A 7,500-nucleotide genomic window follows, 5' to 3' on the forward strand; every position below is an offset into this window, starting at 1 on the left:
AACTTCTCAATTATTTTTCAAATTTGGTATGTTTCCAAAATAATTGTATCCCGTTTTATAGCGGAAATGTTGGACAACATCATGAGGGCTGGAGCTACCTTTTTACATAGAATTAGCATACAGGTAGTGTGTTCATGGGTAATAAATCAACTTTCACATGTAATGCAGTACAGAGAATATTGAGTCCTTCAAGAGGCATGAAAGAAAACCATTATTGTGTTGATTGTTCTCTCCACCTCCCTGCAACAGACACAGGATGGATGAATTAAAGTTATCCTACCAGACATAGGAGTCCTGAATGGGCCCACCAGTCTTATATATCTCGCCTGATCGAGCCTGATCGAGCGATGAGCGTGGTATCATGTTGCAAGTGGCTGCATGGCTTAGCTTACTAAATGCAAATGCATAAGAGTAATATTCTTAGCATTCCTAGAGCCTACGGCCACACCACACTGAATGCACCCGATCTCGACTGATCTCTGAAGTTAAGCAGTGTCAGGCCTAGTTAGTACCTGGATGGGAGACCGCCTGGGAATACCAGGTGCTGTAGGCTTTTTTGTGCTCCAAGTTCAGGAAGTGAGCCCTTTCTCAATTGCCTTTTAAAACTGCAAGGTCTAGCCGACTAGATGCTTAAAAGTACAAAACTCACTAGGCCCAGAGCCTACGGCCACACCACACTGAATGTGCCTGATCTCGTCTGATCTCAGAAGCTAAGCAGTGTCGGGCCTAGTTAGTACCTGGATGGAAGACCGCCTGGGAATACCAGGTGCTGTAGGCTTTTTTGTACTCCAAGTTCAGGAAGTGAGCCATTTCTCAATTGCCTTTCAAAACTGCAAGGTCTAGCCGACTAGATGCTTAAAAGTACAAAACTCACAAGAACCAGAGCCTACAGCCACACCACACTGAATGCGCCCGATCTCGTCTGATCTCGGAAGCTAAGCAGTGTCGGGCCTCGTTAGTACCTGGATGGGAGACCGCCTGGGAATACCAGGTGCTGTAGGCTTTTTTGTGCTCCAAGTTCAGGAAGTGAGCCATTTCTCAATTGCCTTTCAAAACTGCAAGGTCTAGCTGACTAGATGCTTAAAAGTACAAAACTCACTAGGCCCAGAGCCTACGGCCACACCACACTGATTGCGCCCGATCTCGTCTGATCTCGGAAGCTAAGCAGTGTCGGGCCTAGTTAGTACCTGGATGGGAGACCACCTGGGAATACCAGGTGCTGTAGGCTTTTTTGTGCTCCAAGTTCAGGAAGTGAGCCATTTCACAATTGCCTTTCAAAACTGCAAGGTCTAGCCGACTAGATGCTTAAAAGTACAAAACTCACTAGGCCCAGAGCCTACGGCCACACCACACTGAATGTGCCCGATCTCGGAAGCTAAGCAGGGTCAGGCCTAGTTAGTACCTGGATGGGAGACTGCCTGGGAATACCAGGTGCTGTAGGCTTTTTTGTGCTCCATGATTAGTAATTGCGCAACTTCTCAATTATTTTTCAAATTTGGTATGTTTCCAAAATAATTGTATCCCGTTTTATAGCGGAAATGTTGGACAACATCATGAGGGCTGGAGCTACCTTTTTACATAGAATTAGCATACAGGTAGTGTGTTCATGGGTAATAAATCGACTTTCACATGTAATGCAGTACAGAGAATATTGAGTCCTTCAAGAGGCATGAAAGAAAACCATTATTGTGTTGATTGTTCTCTCCACCTCCCTGCAACAGACACAGGATGGATGAATTAAAGTTATCCTACCAGACATAGGAGTCCTGAATGGGCCCACCAGTCTTATATATCTCGCCTGATCGAGCCTGATCGAGCGATGAGCGTGGTATCATGTTGCAAGTGGCTGCATGGCTTAGCTTACTAAATGCAAATGCATAAGAGTAATATTCTTAGCATTCCTAGAGCCTATGGCCACACCACACTGAATGCACCCGATCTTGTCTGATCTCGGAAGTTAAGCAGTGTCAGGCCTAGTTACTACCTGGATGGGAGACCGCCTGGGAATACCAGGTGCTGTAGGCTTTTTTGTGCTCCAAGTTCAGGAAGTGAGCCCTTTCTCAATTGCCTTTTAAAACTGCAAGGTCTAGCCGACTAGATGCTTAAAAGTACAACACTCACTAGGCCCAGAGCCTACGGCCACACCACACTGAATGCGCCTGATCTCGTCTGATCTCAGAAGCTAAGCAGTGTCGGGCCTAGTTAGTACCTGGATGGGAGACCGCCTGGGAATACCAGGTGCTGTAGGCTTTTTTGTACTCCAAGTTCAGGAAGTGAGCCATTTCTCAATTGCCTTTCAAAACTGCAAGGTCTAGCCGACTAGATGCTTAAAAGTACAAAACTCACTAGGCCCAGAGCCTACGGCCACACCACACTGAATGCGCCCGATCTCGTCTGATCTCGGAAGCTAAGCAGTGTCGGGCCTAGTTAGTACCTGGATGGGAGACCACCTGGGAATACCAGGTGCTGTAGGCTTTTTTGTGCTCCAAGTTCAGGAAGTGAGCCATTTCACAATTGCCTTTCAAAACTACAAGGTCTAGCCGACTAGATGCTTAAAAGTACAAACTCACTAAGCCCAGAGCCTACGGCCACACCACACTGAATAATGCGCCCGATCTCGGAAGCTAAGCAGGGTCGGGCCTAGTTAGTACCTGGATGGGAGACTGCCTGGGAATACCAGGTGCTGTAGGCTTTTTTTGTGCTCCATGATTAGTAATTGCGCAACTTCTCAATTATTTTTCAAATTTGGTATGTTTCCAAAATAATTGTATCCCGTTTTATAGCGGAAATGTTGGACAACATCATGAGGGCTGGAGCTACCTTTTTACATAGAATTAGCATACAGGTAGTGTGTTCATGGGTAATAAATCAACTTTCACATGTAATGCAGTACAGAGAATATTGAGTCCTTCAAGAGGCATGAAAGAAAACCATTATTGTGTTGATTGTTCTCTCCACCTCCCTGCAACAGACACAGGATGGATGAATTAAAGTTATCCTACCAGACATAGGAGTCCTGAATGGGCCCACCAGTCTTATATATCTCGCCTGATCGAGCGCTGATCGAGCGATGAGCGTGGTATCATGTTGCAAGTGGCTGCATGGCTTAGCTTACTAAATGCAAATGCATAAGAGTAATATTCTTAGCATTCCTAGAGCCTACGGCCACACCACACTGAATGCACCCGATCTCGACTGATCTCGGAAGTTAAGCAGTGTCAGGCCTAGTTAGTACCTGGATGGGAGACCGCCTGGGAATACCAGGTGCTGTAGGCTTTTTTGTGCTCCAAGTTCAGGAAGTGAGCCCTTTCTCAATTGCCTTTTAAAACTGCAAGGTCTAGCCGACTAGATGCTTAAAAGTACAAAACTCACTAGGCCCAGAGCCTACGGCCACACCACACTGAATGTGCCTGATCTCGTCTGATCTCAGAAGCTAAGCAGTGTCGGGCCTAGTTAGTACCTGGATGGAAGACCGCCTGGGAATACCAGGTGCTGTAGGCTTTTTTGTACTCCAAGTTCAGGAAGTGAGCCATTTCTCAATTGCCTTTCAAAACTGCAAGGTCTAGCCGACTAGATGCTTAAAAGTACAAAACTCACAAGAACCAGAGCCTACGGCCACAGCACACTGAATGCGCCCGATCTCGTCTGATCTCGGAAGCTAAGCAGTGTCGGGCCTCGTTAGTACCTGGATGGGAGACCGCCTGGGAATACCAGGTGCTGTAGGCTTTTTTGTGCTCCAAGTTCAGGAAGTGAGCCATTTCTCAATTGCCTTTCAAAACTGCAAGGTCTAGCTGACTAGATGCTTAAAAGTACAAAACTCACTAGGCCCAGAGCCTACGGCCACACCACACTGATTGCTCCCGATCTCGTCTGATCTCGGAAGCTAAGCAGTGTCGGGCCTAGTTAGTACCTGGATGGGAGACCACCTGGGAATACCAGGTGCTGTAGGCTTTTTTGTGCTCCAAGTTCAGGAAGTGAGCCATTTCTCAATTGCCTTTCAAAACTGCAAGGTCTAGCCGACTAGATGCTTAAAAGTACAAAACTCACTAGGCCCAGAGCCTACGGCCACACCACACTGAATGCGCCCGATCTCGTCTGATCTCGGAAGCTAAGCAGTGTCGGGCCTAGTTAGTACCTGGATGGGAGACCACCTGGGAATACCAGGTGCTGTAGGCTTTTTTGTGCTCCAAGTTCAGGAAGTGAGCCATTTCTCAATTGCCTTTCAAAATTGCAAGGTCTAGCTGACTAGATGCTTAAAAGTACAAAACTCACTAGGCCCAGAGCCTACGGCCACACCACACTGATTGCGCCCGATCTCGTCTGATCTCGGAAGCTAAGCAGTGTCAGGCCTAGTTAGTACCTGGATGGGAGACCACCTGGGAATACCAGGTGCTGTAGGCTTTTTTGTGCTCCAAGTTCAGGAAGTGAGCCATTTCACAATTGCCTTTCAAAACTGCAAGGTCTAGCCGACTAGATGCTTAAAAGTACAAAACTCACTAGGCCCAGAGCCTACGGCCACACCACACTGAATGCGCCCGATCTCGGAAGCTAAGCAGGGTCAGGCCTAGTTAGTACCTGGATGGGAGACTGCCTGGGAATACCAGGTGCTGTAGGCTTTTTTGTGCTCCATGATTAGTAATTGCGCAACTTCTCAATTATTTTTCAAATTTGGTATGTTTCCAAAATAATTGTATCCCGTTTTATAGCGGAAATGTTGGACAACATCATGAGGGCTGGAGCTACCTTTTTACATAGAATTAGCATACAGGTAGTGTGTTCATGGGTAATAAATCGACTTTCACATGTAATGCAGTACAGAGAATATTGAGTCCTTCAAGAGGCATGAAAGAAAACCATTATTGTGTTGATTGTTCTCTCCACCTCCCTGCAACAGACACAGGATGGATGAATTAAAGTTATCCTACCAGACATAGGAGTCCTGAATGGGCCCACCAGTCTTATATATCTCGCCTGATCGAGCCTGATCGAGCGATGAGCGTGGTATCATGTTGCAAGTGGCTGCATGGCTTAGCTTACTAAATGCAAATGCATAAGAGTAATATTCTTAGCATTCCTAGAGCCTATGGCCACACCACACTGAATGCACCCGATCTCGTCTGATCTCGGAAGTTAAGCAGTGTTAGGCCTAGTTAGTACCTGGATGGGAGACCGCCTGGGAATACCAGGTGCTGTAGGCTTTTTTGTGCTCCAAGTTCAGGAAGTGAGCCCTTTCTCAATTGCCTTTCAAAACTGCAAGGTCTAGCCGACTAGATGCTTAAAAGTACAAAACTCACTAGGCCCAGAGCCTACGGCCACACCACACTGAATGCGCCTGATCTCGTCTGATCTCAGAAGCTAAGCAGTGTCGGGCCTAGTTAGTACCTGGATGGGAGACCGCCTGGGAATACCAGGTGCTGTAGGCTTTTTTGTACTCCAAGTTCAGGAAGTGAGCCATTTCTCAATTGCCTTTCAAAACTGCAAGGTCTAGCCGACTAGATGCTTAAAAGTACAAAACTCACAAGGCCCAGACCCTACGGCCACACCACACTGAATGCGCCCGATCTCGGAAGCTAAGCAGTGTCGGGCCTCGTTAGTATCTGGATGGGAGACCGCCTGGGAATACCAGGTGCTGTAGGCTTTTTTGTGCTCCAAGTTCAGGAAGTGAGCCCTTTCTCAATTGCCTTTTAAAACTGCAAGGTCTAGCCGACTAGATGCTTAAAAGTACAACACTCACTAGGCCCAGAGCCTACGGCCACACCACACTGAATGCGCCTGATCTCGTCTGATCTCAGAAGCTAAGCAGTGTCGGGCCTAGTTAGTACCTGGATGGGAGACCGCCTGGGAATACCAGGTGCTGTAGGCTTTTTTGTACTCCAAGTTCAGGAAGTGAGCCATTTCTCAATTGCCTTTCAAAACTGCAAGGTCTAGCCGACTAGATGCTTAAAAGTACAAAACTCACTAGGCCCAGAGCCTACGGCCACACCACACTGAATGCGCCCGATCTCGTCTGATCTCGGAAGCTAAGCAGTGTCGGGCCTAGTTAGTACCTGGATGGGAGACCACCTGGGAATACCAGGTGCTGTAGGCTTTTTTGTGCTCCAAGTTCAGGAAGTGAGCCATTTCACAATTGCCTTTCAAAACTGCAAGGTCTAGCCGACTAGATGCTTAAAAGTACAAACTCACTAGGCCCAGAGCCTACGGCCACACCACACTGAATGCGCCCGATCTCGGAAGCTAAGCAGGGTCGGGCCTAGTTAGTACCTGGATGGGAGACTGCCTGGGAATACCAGGTGCTGTAGGCTTTTTTTGTGCTCCATGATTAGTAATTGCGCAACTTCTCAATTATTTTTCAAATTTGGTATGTTTCCAAAATAATTGTATCCCGTTTTATAGCGGAAATGTTGGACAACATCATGAGGGCTGGAGCTACCTTTTTACATAGAATTAGCATACAGGTAGTGTGTTCATGGGTAATAAATCAACTTTCACATGTAATGCAGTACAGAGAATATTGAGTCCTTCAAGAGGCATGAAAGAAAACCATTATTGTGTTGATTGTTCTCTCCACCTCCCTGCAACAGACACAGGATGGATGAATTAAAGTTATCCTACCAGACATAGGAGTCCTGAATGGGCCCACCAGTCTTATATATCTCGCCTGATCGAGCGATGAGCGTGGTATCATGTTGCAAGTGGCTGCATGGCTTAGCTTACTAAATGCAAATGCATAAGAGTAATATTCTTAGCATTCCTAGAGCCTACGGCCACACCACACTGAATGCACCCGATCTCGACTGATCTCGGAAGTTAAGCAGTGTCAGGCCTAGTTAGTACCTGGATGGGAGACCGCCTGGGAATACCAGGTGCTGTAGGCTTTTTTGTGCTCCAAGTTCAGGAAGTGAGCCCTTTCTCAATTGCCTTTTAAAACTGCAAGGTCTAGCCGACTAGATGCTTAAAAGTACAAAACTCACGAGGCCCAGAGCCTACGGCCACACCACACTGAATGTGACTGATCTCGTCTGATCTCAGAAGCTAAGCAGTGTCGGGCCTAGTTAGTACCTGGATGGAAGACCGCCTGGGAATACCAGGTGCTGTAGGCTTTTTTGTACTCCAAGTTCAGGAAGTGAGCCATTTCTCAATTGCCTTTCAAAACTGCAAGGTCTAGCCGACTAGATGCTTAAAAGTACAAAACTCACAAGAACCAGAGCCTACGGCCACACCACACTGAATGCGCCCGATCTCGTCTGATCTCGGAAGCTAAGCAGTGTCGGGCCTCGTTAGTACCTGGATGGGAGACCGCCTGGGAATACCAGGTGCTGTAGGCTTTTTTGTGCTCCAAGTTCAGGAAGTGAGCCATTTCTCAATTGCCTTTCAAAACTGCAAGGTCTAGCTGACTAGATGCTTAAAAGTACAAAACTCACTAGGCCCAGAGCCTACGGCCACACCACACTGATTGCGCCCGATCTCGTCTGATCTCGGAAGCTAAGCAGTGTCGGGCCT

At 47.3% G+C, this 7,500-nt stretch overlaps 21 non-coding genes and 5 pseudogenes across 21 annotated transcripts in view; all 26 read left to right on the top strand.

Moving 5' to 3' along the window:
• Positions 1–434: 434 nt before the first annotated feature.
• On the top strand, positions 435–553 carry LOC138542244 (5S ribosomal RNA). Its single transcript, XR_011290231.1, has one exon. It is a non-coding gene; the product is annotated as a 5S ribosomal RNA (ribosomal RNA).
• Positions 554–659: 106 nt separating this feature from the next.
• On the top strand, positions 660–778 carry LOC138539934 (5S ribosomal RNA). The gene has a single exon (XR_011287993.1). It is a non-coding gene; the product is annotated as a 5S ribosomal RNA (ribosomal RNA).
• A 106-nt stretch (positions 779–884) lies between these two features.
• Positions 885–1,003, top strand: LOC138550878 (5S ribosomal RNA). Its single transcript, XR_011294620.1, has one exon. It is a non-coding gene; the product is annotated as a 5S ribosomal RNA (ribosomal RNA).
• A 106-nt stretch (positions 1,004–1,109) lies between these two features.
• On the top strand, positions 1,110–1,228 carry LOC138547976 (5S ribosomal RNA). Its single transcript, XR_011291797.1, has one exon. It is a non-coding gene; the product is annotated as a 5S ribosomal RNA (ribosomal RNA).
• A 106-nt stretch (positions 1,229–1,334) lies between these two features.
• On the top strand, positions 1,335–1,443 carry LOC138546436 (5S ribosomal RNA; annotated as a pseudogene).
• Positions 1,444–1,906: 463 nt separating this feature from the next.
• On the top strand, positions 1,907–2,025 carry LOC138542460 (5S ribosomal RNA). Its single transcript, XR_011290441.1, has one exon. It is a non-coding gene; the product is annotated as a 5S ribosomal RNA (ribosomal RNA).
• A 106-nt stretch (positions 2,026–2,131) lies between these two features.
• LOC138541974 (5S ribosomal RNA) lies at positions 2,132–2,250 on the top strand. The gene has a single exon (XR_011289966.1). It is a non-coding gene; the product is annotated as a 5S ribosomal RNA (ribosomal RNA).
• Positions 2,251–2,356: 106 nt separating this feature from the next.
• Positions 2,357–2,475, top strand: LOC138549579 (5S ribosomal RNA). Its single transcript, XR_011293359.1, has one exon. It is a non-coding gene; the product is annotated as a 5S ribosomal RNA (ribosomal RNA).
• A 105-nt stretch (positions 2,476–2,580) lies between these two features.
• Positions 2,581–2,692, top strand: LOC138545862 (5S ribosomal RNA; annotated as a pseudogene).
• A 465-nt stretch (positions 2,693–3,157) lies between these two features.
• LOC138538708 (5S ribosomal RNA) lies at positions 3,158–3,276 on the top strand. The gene has a single exon (XR_011286797.1). It is a non-coding gene; the product is annotated as a 5S ribosomal RNA (ribosomal RNA).
• A 106-nt stretch (positions 3,277–3,382) lies between these two features.
• Positions 3,383–3,501, top strand: LOC138539935 (5S ribosomal RNA). Its single transcript, XR_011287994.1, has one exon. It is a non-coding gene; the product is annotated as a 5S ribosomal RNA (ribosomal RNA).
• A 106-nt stretch (positions 3,502–3,607) lies between these two features.
• LOC138541565 (5S ribosomal RNA) lies at positions 3,608–3,726 on the top strand. Its single transcript, XR_011289569.1, has one exon. It is a non-coding gene; the product is annotated as a 5S ribosomal RNA (ribosomal RNA).
• Positions 3,727–3,832: 106 nt separating this feature from the next.
• Positions 3,833–3,951, top strand: LOC138548457 (5S ribosomal RNA). The gene has a single exon (XR_011292259.1). It is a non-coding gene; the product is annotated as a 5S ribosomal RNA (ribosomal RNA).
• Positions 3,952–4,057: 106 nt separating this feature from the next.
• On the top strand, positions 4,058–4,176 carry LOC138549591 (5S ribosomal RNA). The gene has a single exon (XR_011293370.1). It is a non-coding gene; the product is annotated as a 5S ribosomal RNA (ribosomal RNA).
• Positions 4,177–4,282: 106 nt separating this feature from the next.
• On the top strand, positions 4,283–4,401 carry LOC138539135 (5S ribosomal RNA). The gene has a single exon (XR_011287212.1). It is a non-coding gene; the product is annotated as a 5S ribosomal RNA (ribosomal RNA).
• A 106-nt stretch (positions 4,402–4,507) lies between these two features.
• On the top strand, positions 4,508–4,616 carry LOC138545066 (5S ribosomal RNA; annotated as a pseudogene).
• A 463-nt stretch (positions 4,617–5,079) lies between these two features.
• Positions 5,080–5,198, top strand: LOC138549493 (5S ribosomal RNA). Its single transcript, XR_011293276.1, has one exon. It is a non-coding gene; the product is annotated as a 5S ribosomal RNA (ribosomal RNA).
• A 106-nt stretch (positions 5,199–5,304) lies between these two features.
• LOC138541986 (5S ribosomal RNA) lies at positions 5,305–5,423 on the top strand. The gene has a single exon (XR_011289978.1). It is a non-coding gene; the product is annotated as a 5S ribosomal RNA (ribosomal RNA).
• Positions 5,424–5,529: 106 nt separating this feature from the next.
• LOC138544406 (5S ribosomal RNA) lies at positions 5,530–5,638 on the top strand (annotated as a pseudogene).
• Positions 5,639–5,744: 106 nt separating this feature from the next.
• LOC138541997 (5S ribosomal RNA) lies at positions 5,745–5,863 on the top strand. Its single transcript, XR_011289989.1, has one exon. It is a non-coding gene; the product is annotated as a 5S ribosomal RNA (ribosomal RNA).
• A 106-nt stretch (positions 5,864–5,969) lies between these two features.
• On the top strand, positions 5,970–6,088 carry LOC138549603 (5S ribosomal RNA). Its single transcript, XR_011293381.1, has one exon. It is a non-coding gene; the product is annotated as a 5S ribosomal RNA (ribosomal RNA).
• A 105-nt stretch (positions 6,089–6,193) lies between these two features.
• Positions 6,194–6,302, top strand: LOC138543538 (5S ribosomal RNA; annotated as a pseudogene).
• Positions 6,303–6,756: 454 nt separating this feature from the next.
• LOC138538709 (5S ribosomal RNA) lies at positions 6,757–6,875 on the top strand. The gene has a single exon (XR_011286798.1). It is a non-coding gene; the product is annotated as a 5S ribosomal RNA (ribosomal RNA).
• A 106-nt stretch (positions 6,876–6,981) lies between these two features.
• LOC138542151 (5S ribosomal RNA) lies at positions 6,982–7,100 on the top strand. Its single transcript, XR_011290139.1, has one exon. It is a non-coding gene; the product is annotated as a 5S ribosomal RNA (ribosomal RNA).
• A 106-nt stretch (positions 7,101–7,206) lies between these two features.
• Positions 7,207–7,325, top strand: LOC138550269 (5S ribosomal RNA). The gene has a single exon (XR_011294025.1). It is a non-coding gene; the product is annotated as a 5S ribosomal RNA (ribosomal RNA).
• A 106-nt stretch (positions 7,326–7,431) lies between these two features.
• LOC138540583 (5S ribosomal RNA) overlaps positions 7,432–7,500 on the top strand; it is a 119-nt gene continuing 50 nt past the window's right edge. Inside the window, exon 1 of the ribosomal RNA XR_011288626.1 lies at positions 7,432–7,500. This exon is cut by the window's right edge and continues 50 nt beyond it. This is a non-coding gene — a ribosomal RNA (5S ribosomal RNA).

Source organism: Ambystoma mexicanum, unplaced genomic scaffold (assembly GCF_040938575.1).
Source record: "Ambystoma mexicanum isolate Mex_15411 unplaced genomic scaffold, UKY_AmexF1_1 Mex_scaf10, whole genome shotgun sequence".
Classification (NCBI taxonomy): Eukaryota; Metazoa; Chordata; class Amphibia; order Caudata; family Ambystomatidae; genus Ambystoma; species Ambystoma mexicanum.